This window comes from Rhinopithecus roxellana, chromosome 16, assembly GCF_007565055.1.
Source record: "Rhinopithecus roxellana isolate Shanxi Qingling chromosome 16, ASM756505v1, whole genome shotgun sequence".
Classification (NCBI taxonomy): domain Eukaryota; kingdom Metazoa; phylum Chordata; class Mammalia; order Primates; family Cercopithecidae; genus Rhinopithecus; species Rhinopithecus roxellana.
In genome coordinates, this window is record NC_044564.1 from 36,750,880 (window position 1) to 36,766,835 (window position 15,956).

The following is a 15,956-nucleotide window of genomic DNA, read 5'->3' on the forward strand; positions in this document are numbered from 1 at the left end:
TTTAAACACTGAAGCAAGATAGGCTCTAATTTCCCTTAAGATTCAATATTTTTTATTCAGCCAGGTAAGTTTTCAGATTCTTAGACTAATGGCAAAGAACAGATCCCAACTCTTAGCCTTCTTTTTACCACTGGCTACACTAATATGATTTTAAGCACATTTTAACATGTAGCTAGTAAGGTATCCTCCTAATCTACACACTTGGGGTTTTAGCACATTGAATTTCTTCTACAACTTCCCTCCTGGACATGGCCCACTGTCTTCCCCATGGCAAAACCTGTTTACGACAAGTCTTTTATGACACTGAGTACCATTGCTTATGACACTCAGAATCCATGGTTTTGAGATTCAAAAATCTTTTCTTCCAAACTATTATTTCTGCGGAGACCTTCAAAGTTCATTTTAAGACTCACTGTACTATCCCCATAGATTTCTCCCACCCCCTCCTCCAGGGCAGTATTCTGTGCAAGAAATGTGCAAGGGGAAAAGAAAAGGCACAGACAATATTTTTAAGGGTAAACAGCCTTTATCCCAAGTATATGGCAATACATATATAATAAGCAAATGATATAATAAGCAAATTACAATGGGAAGGGGAGACAGGAAAAAAATATATATAAATATATATATATTTTTTACACTCACCAGACTATGGAGGATTCATCACCAGACCAGGAAGCAACAGCCTGGGCTCCAGAGTCGGCCACCAGTCCGTGCAAGATGAGGAGAGGTCTCATGAAGCTTTGGCGCAGTCTGGAACCCTAGCTCTTTTTGTAACAAGTTGTTTGGCATGAGGCCCAGTCATGAGGGCCCTTTGTGACTGGGCTCAAGGAACACAAAAATGTCAACTTGTTTTTGCGATTGTCTGTTGTTTTTCAATAAGTAACACATAGGAATAGTTTGAAATAGAGATTTCTCTGAAACAGGGCAGGATAAATGCCTCAAGTGACTCACAGAACCTGTTCCCAGACTTGGTGACCATTGTTTGTGTCCACATTCAATTGAGTTCAAATTTAATATTTAACTTTTACTCCACAGGCAGGAAGTGAGGATGTCAGCAGGGAAAAAAGGAATGACTGGATATGAAAAACATACTGGCCAATGTCAAACTAGACCAAAAGCATTCTTTGAGTTTTGCCAACTTCATGAGTTTTGAGTTTACTAAAACTCATGAGAATGACTTTACTCAATTTCAGTACTAGCCAAAGACTCCAGGTACCAGAGGTGAGAGAGCTGAAATATGAAGTGAGACTATGTGAAATATAAATGGAAAATAAATTCTTTTTTTTTTTCCTTTTTTTTTTTGGAGATGGAATCTCACTTGTTGCCCAGACTGGAGTGCAGTGGTGCCATCTCGGCTCACTGCAACCTCGCATCTCCCAGGTTCAAGTGATTCTCCTGCCTCAGCCTCCCGAGTGTCTGGAACTACAGATGCCTGCCACCACACCCGGCTAATTTTTGTATTTTTAGTAGAGATGGGGTTTCACCATGTTGGCCAGGCTGGTCTTGAACTCCTGACCTCGTGATCTGCCCGCCTCGGCCTCCCAAAGTGCTGGGATCACAGGCGTGAGCCACCACGCCCAGCAGAAAATGCTTTAGTTCAGCATCAAAGCAGGAATTATTACAGCATTTATGGATATTTAATTTTATTTGATACATTTGGATGCAACTTTACTCATCACCATTTTTAAACCCATATTTAAAAGTTTTAAAATTTGGGTAGAGGCAGAAAGAGGAGGTTGAGTTGGAGATGTTGGAGTAGTCAGCAGCTCGGTCATTGGTGCTTGTGGGCTTTGTTTGATCCAAACCTTGACTCTCTCTGGAAAGGGAGAGAGAGCCACTGCCACCCATGGTTCTGAGCTTGAAGTTGCTAGGACTTCTTTCAAACCTGTGTGCTGAGGAAACTCAGATGTTGGCCTCAGCTCCTAGGCTGAATTCAGCAGATTGGCCCATGAAAAATCCTATATCGAGACAAAGCAAAGGATCTGTCAGAAAGCAACACCTATTGTCCTGGGCTTGACACCAAGGAAAAGGACAGGTAGCGGAAATCCTGCAATCTGAAAAGCAGACAGAAAGGTGACAAAGCAGCTGAAGACAGGTGGCGGAGAGAGGAATAATAACGCAGCTCCTCCATCTAGAAAGGACAGTAAGAACCACCAGTAGCTTAACAGAAGACCAAGGATCAGAATTCCCCGATGAAGACTGTTTGTAAGAAGAAAGAGGACAGGGTTACAACTCATCAGCAACTGCATGGCAAGCCATGCCAGATAACGGGACTAACAAAACTATTCCAAATAGTCAAACTGGAGCTCTAGTTTATCAAGTCCCAGTTTAAGATCTCAAGTTATAGCCAGGTCCAGTGGCTCACACCTGTAATCCCAGGACTTTGGGAGGCAGAAGCGGGCGGATCATCTGCAGTCAGGAGTTCGAGACCAGCCTGGCCAACATGGTGAAATCCTATCTCTACTAAAAATACAAAAAATTAGCCAGGTGTGGTGGTGGGCAACTGTAATCCCAGCTACTTGGGAGGCTGAAGCAGGAGAATCACTTGAACCTGGGAGGCAGAGGTTGCAGTGAGCCAAGATTGCACCATTGCACTCCAGCCTGGGCAACAAGAGTGAAACTTCACCTTAAAAAAAAAAAATGAAGCTAACCAGAACGATGCCAGAGCCAAATGCAGTGAGGTGCCATCACCAGGTGTTCTTCCCTAACCACCAAACCACTGGGTTCCTGATACGGTTTGGATCTGTGTCCCTGCCCAAATCTCATGTAGAATTGTAATCACCAATGTGGGGCCTAGTGGGAGGTGACTGGATCATGGAGGCAGATTTCCTTCTTGGTGCTCTTCTTGTGATAGTGAGTGAGTTCTCATGAGATCTGGTTGTTTAAAAGTGTGTGACATCTCCCTGCCTTCCTCCCACTCCTGTCATGTGAAGTGCTCGCTCTCCCTTTGCTTTCCAACATGATTGTAAGTTCCCTCCCTAGAGGCCTTCCCAGAAGCTGATGCCACCATGCTTCCTATACAGCCTGTGGAACTGTGAGCCAATTAAACCTCTTTTCTTTATAAATTACCTAGTCTCAGGTATTTCTTTATGACAATGCAAAAATGGACTAATACACTTCCTGTTGCCTTTAATCCTTTAGATAAGAAAATAAAGACATTTCAACCTAAAATCTAAAGTACAGATACAGGCCAGGCACATTGGCTCATGCCTGTAATCCTAGCACTTTGCGAGGTTGAGGCAGGTGGATCATTTAAGGTCAGGAGTTCAAGACCAGCCTGTAATCCCAGCTACTCGGGAGGCTGAGGCACAAGAATTGCTTGAACTCAGGAGGTAGAGGTTGCGGTAACCCAAGATTATGCCATTGCACTCCAGCCTGGGCAACAAAAGCAAAACTCCATCTCAGAGTGAGACCCTGTCTCAAAAAAAAACAGAAAGTGCAGATATAAAATAAGATAAAGTATTTATGTTTAAATTTAATTATGTTTACAGATGTCAATTGGTCTGAAACAAATTCACCAGGGAATTAATCTATTTGTATAGAACTGCTAATTAATGTAAAAAATATGCCCAGATGTGATGGCTCATGCCTGTCATCCCAGCACTTTGGGAGGCCGAGGCAGGTGGATCCCTTGAGGTCAGGAGTTTGAGACCAGCCTGGCCAACATGGTGAAACCCCGTCTCTACTAAAAATACAAAAATTAGCTGGGCATGGTGGCATGTGCCTGAAATCCCAGCCACTTGGGAGACTGAGGCAGAAGAATCACTTGAACCCAGGAGGTGGAGGTTCCAGTGAGTCGAGATCATGCCACTGCATTCCAGCCTGGATGACAGAGCAAGACTCCGTCTCAAAAAACAAACAAACTATATATGTACATATCTATCTATACACACACACACTTAATCAGACCTCATCTCATTTGCTTTACATGTTGCTTTATGTGTTGGGTGCACTGTGATGTAATGGTAGCATCAGTATAACTTAAAGTAATTAAATTAATAATTGTACTTGACAGTAAGTGTTCTCAACTGAGTAACTTTTAAGTGAAACCATTCATGTTTAGACATAGGGAGTGGTAAAGGAACCAACTTTTTCTATTGTTGGTTTGAGGAAAATAGTAATATAAGATTATCAATCATGGACAGTAAATGGCTGAAAGTTAGTGAATCAGATTATAAGCATCTAGCTAAGAATATAAAGATTGAGAAGTAGATAAACATCTAAATGTTTAGTATACTAGAAATAGCCAAGACATTAATATGCCAACAACCTGATGTACTGTAAAATGAAAAGATGAACTTTTCCTAATAGTTGCATTTTTTTTTTTTTTTTTTTTTTTTTTGAGACGGAGTCTCGCTCTGTCGCCCGGGCTGGAGTGCAGTGGCCGGATCTCAGCTCACTGCAAGCTCCGCCTTCCGGGTTCACGCCATTCTCCTGCCTCAGCCTCCCGAGTAGCTGGGACTACAGGCGCCAGCCACCTCGCCCGGCTAGTTTTTTGTATTTTTTTTTTTTTAGTAGAGACGGGGTTTCACCATGTTAGCCAGGATGGTCTCGATCTCCTGACCTCGTGATCCGCCCGTCTCGGCCTCCCAAAGTGCTGGGATTACAGGCTTGAGCCACCGCGCCCGGCCTAATAGTTGCATTTTAGTAAACTGTACAGTGATGAAGGTGGAAAGGGTACTTGGGGCTCATTAGAATAAGGCAGAGTATACCCCAATAGCTCTCTTTCTTAAATGCATTGGATAGGTGTCTGCCAACAAATACACCAAAACTATTTTTATAGAAACATTATTTAATAGTGACTCAACAGCTTTCAAAATACATTTTTGTATTATAGCACTGCACAAGCTATTCTTTTTTTTTTTTTTTTTTTTTTTGGAGACAGTCTTGCTCTGTCACCCAAGCTGGAGTGCAGAGGTGCCATCTCAGCTTACTGCAATTTCCCCCTCCAGGGTTCAAGCGATTCTCGTGCCTCAGCCTCCCAAGTAGCTGGGATAACAGGCATGTGCCACCACGCCTGGCTAATTTTTGTATTTTTAGTAGAGACGGGGTTTTGCCATGTTGGCCAGGGTGGTCTCAAACTCCTGAGCTCACGTGATCTGCCTACCTGGGCCTCCCAAAGTGCTGGGCTTACAAGCAGGAGCCACCATGCCGGGCCTGCACAAGCTATTCTTACGGTGATCTGGCCTCATTGTTTCTGCAAAGCTTGCTTTGGGGAGAGGACACTTACTTTGGGGAGTTGTATAATGTGAAAATTTTAAATAAGTAGGGAAGAAAGAGCCATGTAAATACATGTAATAAACTTGTAGCATATGTAAAGTTTTCTTGGTCTTTATCCTATAGGAATGAGATATTTTAGTATGAATTTGCTGAATATAAGAGCGTGGAAAGTTTTTTAGTATTTAGTTGTCTAGTTTTTTAAAGGTCCAAAACAAATTTTTAAAAAGTTTGCCCTTGTGCTAAAGTGCCAGTGTCTGTATATTATACTTGATTTGGTTTTCAACTATATTTCAAAGTAAATCCTAGTGTAATAAGTTTTAGAAGTAAAAAGGCTTCAGTTGCTGAAACACTATTTGTAGGAGATGTGAAATGTAGTACAGGTCAACTTTTCTTTTCTTTCTGTAAGCCCAAAGATGAACTACTAATGGGTCCTTTCAACCTTAAAGGTTCCCTTTGGTTTTCACCAAGTCTTACAACCTATGATACAAAGGTAGTTTAGTGTATGGTGCCAGCGGTGTTTGTTTTTCATTTGGTCAAAATAAGTGCAACCCAGGGCACCACTTACGCAAAAGATGTAAACTCCTGTATAATACCTTGATAGGATGTTTCAACAACCTTAAGGGTAAATGCTATATATAAATTAACCCAATAGCAAGTTAAAAGAAAAAAGTATGTGGGTAAATCTAAAAATTCTGATTGTAACAAAAAGCTGGTTCTTTGACACAATAAAATTCATAGATCATTAGTGAGATTAACCAAGAAAAGAAGAGAGAAGATCCAAATGAGCTCAATTAGAAATGAAACAAGAGGTATTACAGCTGATATCACAGAAATACAAAAGATTTAAAGGCTGCCTTGAACACCTGTATATGCAAAAACTAGAAAACCTAGAGGAAATGGACAAATTCCTGGAAGTATACAACCCTCCTAGATTAAATCAGGAAGAAATAGAAACCCGGAAGGGACCAATAACAAGCAGTGAGATTGAAGCAGTAATAAAAAAATTTGCCAACAACAACAACAACAAAAGTCCAGGACCAGATGGATTCACAGATCAATTCTAGCAGACATTCAAAGAATTGGTACCAATCCTACGGAAGCTATTTCAAAAGACAGAGATAGAGGAAATCCTCCCCAAATCATCTGTGGAGCCAGTATCACCCTACTACCAAAACCAGGAAAGGACATAAGGAAAAAAAAAAAACTACAGACCAATATCCCTGCTGAATATAGATGCAAACATCCTCAACAAAATACTAGCGAACTGAACCCAGCAGCATATCAAAAAGATAATACATTGTGATCCAGTGGATTTCATCCCAGTGATACAGGGATGGCTTAACATATGCAAGTCAATAAATGTGATACATCATATAAATAGAATTAAAAACAAAAACCATATGGTCATCTCAATAGATGCAGAAAAAGCATTTCATAAAATCCAGCATCCCTTTATAACAAAAACCTTCAACAAAATAGGCATTTTACATACCTGAAAGTAGTAAAAGCCATATATGACAAACCCACATGCAACATCATACTGAATGGGGGAAAGTTGAAAGCATTCCCCCGGAGAACTGGAACAAGAGAAGGATGTCCTCTCTCACCACTTCTATTCCACACAGTACTGTAAATCCTGGCCAGAGCAATCAGAGAAAAGAAAGAAATGAAAGGCATCCAAACTGGAAAAGAGGAAGTAAAACTGTCGCTATTTGCTGATGATGAATGTATACTTAGGAAACCCTAAAGACTCATCCCAAAAGCCTCCAGATCTAATAAACAAATTCAATCAAGTCTCAGGATATAAAATCCATGTATACAAATCAGCGGTACTGCTATATACCAACAACGACCAAGCTGAAAATCACATCAAATCAAGAACTCAATCCATTTTACAACAGCTGCAAAAATAAAATACTTAGGAATACACTTAACCAAGGAGGAGAAAGATCTCTACAAGCAATACTACAAAACACTGCTGAAAGAAATCATAGATGACAGAAACAAATGGAAACACACCTCATGCTTACGGATGGGACATATCAATACTGTGAAAATGACCATACTGCCCAAAGCAATCTACAGATTCAATGCAATTCCCACCAAAATATCATCATCATTCTTCACAGAACTAGAAAAAACAATCCTAAAATTCACATGGAACCAAAAAAGAGACTGCATAGCCAAAGCAATACTAAGCAAAAAGAACAAATTTGGAGGCACCACATTACTTGACTTCAAATCATACTACAAGGCCATAGTTACCAAAACAGCATGGTACTGGTATAAAAATAGGCATGTAGGCCAGGCACAGTGGCTCACACCTGTAATCCCAGCACTTTGGGAGGCCGAGGCGGGCAGATCACGAAGTCAGGAAATCAGGACCATCCTGGGTAACATGGTGAAACCCCATCTCTACCAAAAATACAAAAAATTAGCCAGGTGTGGTGGCAGGCACCTGCAATCTCAGCTACTGGGGAGGCTGAGGCAGGAGAATCATTTGACCCCAGGAGGCAGAGATTGCAGTGAGCTGACAGTACACCATTGCACTGCAGTCTGGGAGACAGAGCTAGACTCCGTCTAAAAAAAAAAGAAGAAAAAAGAAAACTAGGCACATAGACCATTGGAACAGAATATAGAACCCAGAAATAAAGTCAAATACTTATGGCCAATTGATATTTGACAAAACATACAAAAACATGAATTGAGGAAAGGACATTCTATTCAATAAATGGTGCTGGGAAAACTGGCAAGCCACACGTAGAAGAATGAAACTGGATCCCCATCTCTCACCTTATACAAAAATCAACTCAAGATGGTCAAACACTTAGTATTAGTCTGTTCTCACATTGCTATAAAGAAATACCTGAAACTGCGTAATTTATAAAGAGAAGAGGTTTAATTGGCTCATGGTTCCATAGGCTTTAGAGGAAGTATGATGCTGGCATCTGCTCGGCTTCTGACGAGGCCTCAGGGAACTTTCAATCATGGCAGCAGGCAAAGGCAAAGCCCGCACAGGCATGTCTTACATGGCTGGAGCAGAAAGAAGAGAGAGAGACGGTGGGGAGGTGCCACACACTTCTAAACAACCAGATCTCCTGAGAACTCTATCATGAGAACAGCACCAAGGGGATGGTGCTAACCCATTCATGAGAATGCCACCCACATGACTCAGTCACCCTTCATCAGCCCCCACCTCCAACACTGGGGATTACAATTCAACATGAGATTTGGTGCAGACCCGGACACAGATCTAAACAACATCAGACTTAAATCTAAGACCTGACACTATAAACATTCTAGAAGATAACATCGGAAAAACTCTTCTGGACATTGGCTTAGGCAAAGAATTCATGACTAAGACCCCAAAAGCAAATTCAACAAAAACAAAGATTAATGGGACCTAATTAAACTAAAAAGCTCTGTACAGCAAAAGAAATAATCAGCAGAGTAAACAGAAAACCCACAGAGTGGGAGAAAATACTTGCAAACTGCATCCAACAAAGGTCTAGTATCCAGAATCTACGCGGAACTCAAACAAATCAGCAAGAAAATAATAAAATAATAATAATAATAATAATAATAATAATAATAATCCCATCCAAAATTGGGCAAAGGACATGAATAAACATTTCTTTTCTTTTTTTTTTTTTTTGAGACGGAGTCTTGCTCTGTCGCCGGGGCTGGAGTGCAGTGGCCGGATCTCAGCTCACTGCAAGCTCCGCCTCCCGGGTTTACGCCATTCTCCTGCCTCAGCCTCCCAAGTAGCTGGGACTACAGGCACCCACCACCTCGCCCGGCTAGTATTTTGTATTTTTAGTAGAGACGGGGTTTCACCGCGTTAGCCAGGATGGTCTCGATCTCCTGACCTCAGGATCCGCCCGTCTCAGCCTCCCAAAGTGCTGGGATTACAGGCTTGAGCCACCGCGCCCGGCTGAATAAACATTTCTTGAAAGAAAATATACAAAAGGCCAACAAACATGAAAAAATGCTTAACATGACAGATCATCAGGGAAATGCAACTTAAAACCACAGTGAGATGCAACATTACTCCTGCAAGAATGGCCATAATTAAAAAGCCAAAAAACAACCGATGTTGGCATGGATGTGGTGAAAAGGGAGCACTTTTACACTGCTGGTGGGAATGTAAACTAGTACAACCACTATGGAAAACAGTGTGGAGATTCCTTAAAGAATTAAATGTAGAACTACCATTTGATATGGCAATCCCACTACTGGGTATCTACCCAAAGGAAAACAAGTCATTATATGAAAAAGACACATGCACACGCAGTACAGTTCACAGTCGCAAAGACATGGAACCAACCTAAGTGCTCATCCACCAACGAATGCATAAAGAAAATATAGTACATATACACCATGGAATACTACTCAGCCCTAAAAAGGAATGAAATAATGTCTTTTGCAGCCACTTGGATGGAGCTGGAGGCCATTGTTCTAAGTGAAGTAACTCAGGAATGGAAAACCAAATATTGTGTGTTTTCACTTATAAGTAGGAGCTAAACCATGAGGATGAAAAGCCACAGAATGGTATAATGGACTTTTGAGTCGGTGGGGAAGGTGGGGAGGGGGGCAAGGGATAAAAGACTACACATTGGGTACAGTGTACACTGCTCCCGGGATGGGTGCACTAAAATCTCAGAAACCACCACTAAAGAACTTATTCATGTAACCAAAACCACCTACACCCCCAAAACCATCAAAATTTAAAAAATAAATAAATTCTGATTGTTAATGCCCTATTTTCTCATTTGGCACATTTTTTGATGTTTATGAGCAGACACCTAAGTTGTATTTCTCCAAATAAATTCAGATGAAATAATATTGCCCAAGTTAAATACTGATATCCTAAAGACAAGTTTCCATGGCACTTAATGTGCAGAATATAAATTAGAAGCATAAAATTAGAAAAATAAAAATTTCTCCCCTCCTTTCAAAAAAAGTTTCAAAATTTAATTGTACCAAGACCTTTAGCAGCAGATTCAGTAACAAAAGTCATTGAGATTTAGGAAAATATATGAAATATTGAAATGTAATTTAGTCTGTATTAACTAGTTTCCTAAATATAAAAGCATCTCAGATAATCAAAGTTTAATATTTATTCAAGAAATGAAAGACAGTGATCACTGTAAATATGTGTGGGGATTTTTTGTAATTTTACTTGAGGCTAGTTTTTCTTTTGATTTTACAGGTCTCTTAAAACATACATACACACATATACATGGACACACATGTTCACAGACAAGCACACAAACACTTGCACATTTGCACACACTTGCACATTCATGTGACATGTGCACACATACGGACATGCACAGACATGCCCGTGTGTGCACATGCCTGGCAGTGTGAAGGTGACAGATTATTTCAACATCTCTTCTATTAGGACAAGACCAACTGTTATGCCAATCCAGGAATTCACGGGACAATTTCTAAAGGCAAAAATTTAGGCTGGCACAGTGGCTCATGCCTGTAGTCCCAACACTTTAGGAGCTGAAGTGGGAGGACTGCTTGAGGCCAGGAATTTGAGACCAGCCTGGGCAACACTTCTCTATAAAACAAATCAGCTGGGTGTGGTGGTGCCCACCTGTAGTCACACTCAGGAGGCTGAGATGTGAGGATCACTTGAGCCCAGGAGTCAGAGAGGCTGTAGTGTGCTATGATCACACCATTCCACTCCAGCCTGGGTGACAGAGAGAGACCCTATCTCAAAAAAATTTTTTTAACAATTAGCATTTTTAGATTTTGGGGAGTTCCTTTCAAAATTCAAAATTTTAAGTAATAATGCACTTATCGAGCTTCTGTATTTATCAACCTCGATTTCTTTTGCAGTGGCTTTCCATTATGAAGGATGAAGGCTTCGCTGATTAAGGCTACTTATCTTCTTCCTCCTAATCTGTTGTGCTTATATTATTATAGTCAGTTTTCCTATAGGTTAACTAGATTTAATCAATATGCTTGAACTTGAATTTCTTGTTCTGTAAACTTAGACTGTATAAACTTCCACACCACGATGTGAATGAGGGTCTTAGTCCCCCTACCCTTCCCTCTTTCCCCCCAGCTTCTGTATCCTACTTCCTTCCAGTTAGACACGTATTTTTTTTTTTTTTACTGATATATATTTTTTCATTTTTAACAGCTGGTATTTTTTACATGCTACTAATTTCACCCATTGTCAGTAAATCAGTACAGTTCTGTAACCATCACTGCAATATAGTTTTAGAATATTTCCATCAGTCCAGTATACTTTTATTTCTCTATTGTCAAAGTAAATATCATTTAATCCAGTCCTGTAACCATATTCGAGTTTTCCGGGTTTCATCTATAAATTGATTGAATACATAACACCAGAGTCCTATTAATACACTATCTTGAAACATGTCCAGAGTAAAACGAAAGGCACAGAATTAATCAGAAAGCATTCTATTGAAAGTATCGATCAATAGAGTGAAATTAGACTTCAACAGCTGCAGCCTGTTACCGCCTAAGGATAGGCTGTATGAGGACTCACGAGGACCTGTTGTTGAGGTTAGGACGAAATGGTTGGCTAAATTCCCTTGAGAACACCACGCAGTCCTGGGATGGAAAGCCAGGCTCAGGTCATTGCCCACTCCTCGCCTTCCCTCCCACCTCCCGCCCTTCTGACCCCATCAATCGCTCTTTTTGGCAGGGTCGAGTGGTGTCAAAGCAGACGGCTGCTCGGTGCCTACGTAGCCGTATTTTTGTGAGCGGAGCTGCTTTTGTGAGCGCTGCCTCCCTGCAGCATCTCTGCAGTCACGCGTGGAGTCGCCGAGAAGCTGCCCGGCCGCTCCAGCAGCCTCCACGCCTACAGGGCTGCGTGCCCGGGATCGCAGCGCCTTCGCGTCTCCTTCCCGCCTCCCTCTGCCCTCCCGCCAGCGAGCGCGTGGCGCCCCGGAGGTGCGAGGGTGACCAGGGTGCACCCCTCTACTCCTAAGCCAACCTAGGCAGGAGACTTCCAGTTTCTGCCGCAGCATTTCCAGCCCCGCGAGCCCTTGCAGCTCCTCACCGTGGCTCAGCAGCCAGCCCAGCGCATCCTCTTCCGGGGCTAGCGCGCACTCCCTTGGCCCTGCTCGCCGTCCCTTGTCTTTCTGCCGTTGCAGACGCTCTCACTCCATCCTCCCTTCCTTTCCCCTGCCGGGCGGGGCTCGCTATTCAGCCCCGTGTGCTCAGTCTGACCCCTCAGCCTGCCGTACCCGCAGGCTCTGCGGAAGGAGCCTGGGCCTCAGCCCTTGCCCTGCCCCCCGCCACCACGTCCCTCCTCCCGCCTGGAGCTTCCAGGGTCTGCCGCGGGCCCCTGCATCTCCCGCCAGGCCGTCTCTCTCTGCCTCCGTCTCCTGCAGCCCAGCTCCGCCTCATTCTCCATTCCTCGCCCAGAACCCTGGACATTCTGTCCGCGGTCGCCGCCTGTGGTTCCTCCCCATCAGGCAGGCAGACGCCAGGCTCCGCCAGGTCACAGAACTGCTCTTGCCGAGCCCCGAAGGCCTCCACCTGGTTGACCTTGGCAGCCAGCCCGGGCCTCCTCGGTCCTGACTCTGGGGCCGCTGCCTCCCGCCAGCGCTGTCTTCGCCTGGTTTCAGGGCCCGCACCGCCTTTGCTGGTACAGCCTCATGGCCCGACCCCGGGCCTCCAGACCCTAGGATCTCCCCCTGTACACCGCCCCTTGCCCAGGCCTCCCGTGTCAGCTCGGGGCACCTCTATCCTTGCACTTGTTCAGACCTCCAATGACCTCGGAGTCCTCTCTCTCCTCCTGTTTTCACATCCCACCCTCCAGCGTCCTCCCCTCTCAAATTGGATCTAGATTCCAACCCCCTCTCATCCCCCACGGTGCTACCTGCCAGTGCCCTCTGCCTCTAGGGTGTCCTTGCTTCCCCTCCTGGGCCTGGCTGGGATCCTTGTAATGTGTGTGTGCCCCGACGGCTGGCTTCCATCTAGGAAAAGGCCAACATCAGGAAGCTGCCTAGGAGGCCGCCTGGCCCACGGCCTTTCTAACCCATGTCCACCTACTGCCATCCTCCACATGGTGATCACGGCCCCTCCTCCCCCGACCCTTCAAACCTGCCTCCAGGTCCCCCCCCGCCCCCCAGGGCCTTTGCACCAATTAGTCCCTGTCTTAGCTCAGGGTGCCACAAGAGAATCCAGACAGGGCAGCTTAAACAACAGAAATGCATTTCTCACAGCTCTGGAGGCTGGAAGTCCAAGATCAAGGTGCCTACAGATTCCATGGCTGGTGAGGATTCTCTCCTTGGCTTGCAGATGGCCTCCTTCTGGCTGTGTCCTCTCATGGGAGAGGGGTAGAGGGAGAGAGAGAGAAGGAGCGGGTGAGGGGAGGTATCCCTGGTGTTTCTTCCTGTTCCTATAAGGACACAGTTCTATTGGATCAGGGCCCACCCTATGACCTCACATAACCTTTACTACCTCCTTATAGGTTCTGTCTCCAAATGCAGTCACACTAGGGGTTAGAGCTTCAACATAAGAATTTTAGGTTCCGCCTCCAAATGCAGTCACACTGGGGGTTAGAGCTTTGACATACGAATTTTGGGAGGACATAGTTTAGTCCATAACTTTCCCTCTGCCCAGGTGGCTCTGCCTTGAATATCTGCAAGGCTGACCTGTTCACCCCTTGAACCTAGGCCGTGCGTCGCTGGAGTCCTCTTTACTAAAACCACCTGGAGTTGGGGAAGTAGCCATCATGGAGGAAAAATTAGGCAGCAATTGTCAATGGATGCTGGGTGGTATAAAAAACAGAGGTAAAACCACCAACAACAGAACAAAAAGCCCAGATGGCCACAAGTTCAGTTGCCATTTGTAGCAAGAGATGGACATTGGTGCATCCACCTGACTCCACATTTCCAAGGATGCTGCATTCCCAAGTGAGCTGCCAGACCAAAATACAGATGGTGCTGATTTAAACACCCGTGATGAAGCGGTGAGCAGATACACGTGGCGAGGAGGAGGAACGTGAAGGAGCTTTGAGAGGAAGACTTCTGTAGGCAGCTGTGCGCTGTGAGCCCCTTCTCCTGCCTTGTCAAGGACTTGGGTAGGGGGAGCTTATCTTCTTGCCTCAGGCTTGGTGAGGTTCAGCTCAACTGAACCTCTGGGGTTTGGAGGATGCAATGGCTGTGGGGTAACTCCCACCCAGGGAAACACAGAGGGCAGAACAGATGGGCTGGCAAACTGCTTCTTGGTGGGAAGGTGTGTGGGGAGGTGTTTCTAGGCACCAGTATGAGCCAACTTACTTCTGGATCCATGTGAATGACATTTCTGTTTTCCCTTTGCTTCATCCCTCCACATGCTCCAACCCGGGGGACCAGGAAGCGCTGTTGGCAGGTGATCAGAGACGGAACCAGGAAAGAGAAAAGGACCACATGAGGCCTTTCCAAAATCACTGTTTTGGAGAATGATTTATGTACAGGTTGCACCTATTTTAAGTGTGCAGTTACTAAGTTTCGACAAATATGCATACTCAGGTAATCACCACCACAGAGACAATGTTTCCATTGTCCCAGAAAGCTCTCTGGTCCTCTGCAGTCATACAGGACACCACAGGCCCCCACATGCTGTTACTAAGGTGTGCAAAATGCCATTGCCTCCCTCTGATTTCACTGTGCTGTCTTTGTTTTACTTTATCCAGGTCAAAAAAACCTTGGGGCTGGAGGTGAGTGGCTTTCAATTAGACCTCAGTCCTCCTGCCTTATTTTCCTCCCCTGAGGCCCTGTGGACCTTCTTGGAACTTGTGTATTCTCTGCAGGAAAGGGGATACATTGGGTTAGTTACCATGTGTTCCACAGCCTGGCTCTGAACTTGGTGCTCAGGGGGGAAACTCAAACTAAGGTACAGACGAAATACCTCGACAGGCAGAGGAGGAAGCAATATCCACGTTGTCAGGGAGAGGAAGGAGTTGGTTTGTAAAGGACTATTCCATACACCTTAGAAAGTGACCCCAGCAAATGTGAGAAAAACGTTGTAGAGTCACTATTTTTAAGAGCTGCAAAACCAGCTGGGTGTGGTGGTTCATGCCTATAATCCCAGCACTTTGGGAGGCCAAGGTGGGCGGATCACGAGGTTAGGAGTTCGAGACTAGCCTGACCAACATGGAGAAACCCCATCTCTATTAAGAATACAAAATTAGCCAGGCATGGTGGCACTTGCCTGTAATCCCACCTACTCGGGAGGCTGAGGCGGGAGAATCGCTTGAATCCAGGAGGCAGAGGTTGCGGTGAGCCAAGATTGTACCACTGCACCCCAGCCTAGGCAGCAAGAGCGAAACTCCGTCCCAAAAAAAACAGAGCTGCAAAACCTTGACAGCCAATTTCGTCTCTCCAGTGGAGACTATTTACTTATTTACTTAATTAATTCCCCAAATAAATAATTATGGAGAATCTACTTCGTGTGGGATGTTGTTTTAAATATATGTGATCAAGCTGCAAGCAGATACACCTGGTGCCTGCCTTTATGAAGCTCATAGTCTGATGAGGTTATTGATAGTAAAAAAACTTCCATGGATATCCATCAGTTTCCCCTCACATTCAGTGGCTTAAATCCACCACCATTTTATTGTTGTACATGATTCTGTGTGTCATCTGGGCTGGAAGGGGCTTCCAGGCTGGGTCAGCTTGTGTGGTCTCTGCTCAGCTCTCTCCTCTGTCCCTGGTCAGTTAAGGGGTGGGCTGGCGCTGGCTGATGGAAGATGG

The 15,956-nt window shown here is 44.4% G+C and overlaps 1 long non-coding RNA gene across 1 annotated transcript; it reads right to left on the bottom strand.

The window, feature by feature from the left end:
• Nucleotides 1-1,629: 1,629 nt before the first annotated feature.
• Nucleotides 1,630-13,610, bottom strand: LOC104668429. Its single transcript, XR_004054056.1, has 3 exons — nt 13,441-13,610; nt 13,097-13,193; nt 1,630-1,961 (listed from the first exon to the last, which is right to left on the bottom strand). It is a non-coding gene; the product is annotated as an uncharacterized LOC104668429 (long non-coding RNA).
• Between the last annotated feature and the right edge of the window lie 2,346 nt (nt 13,611-15,956).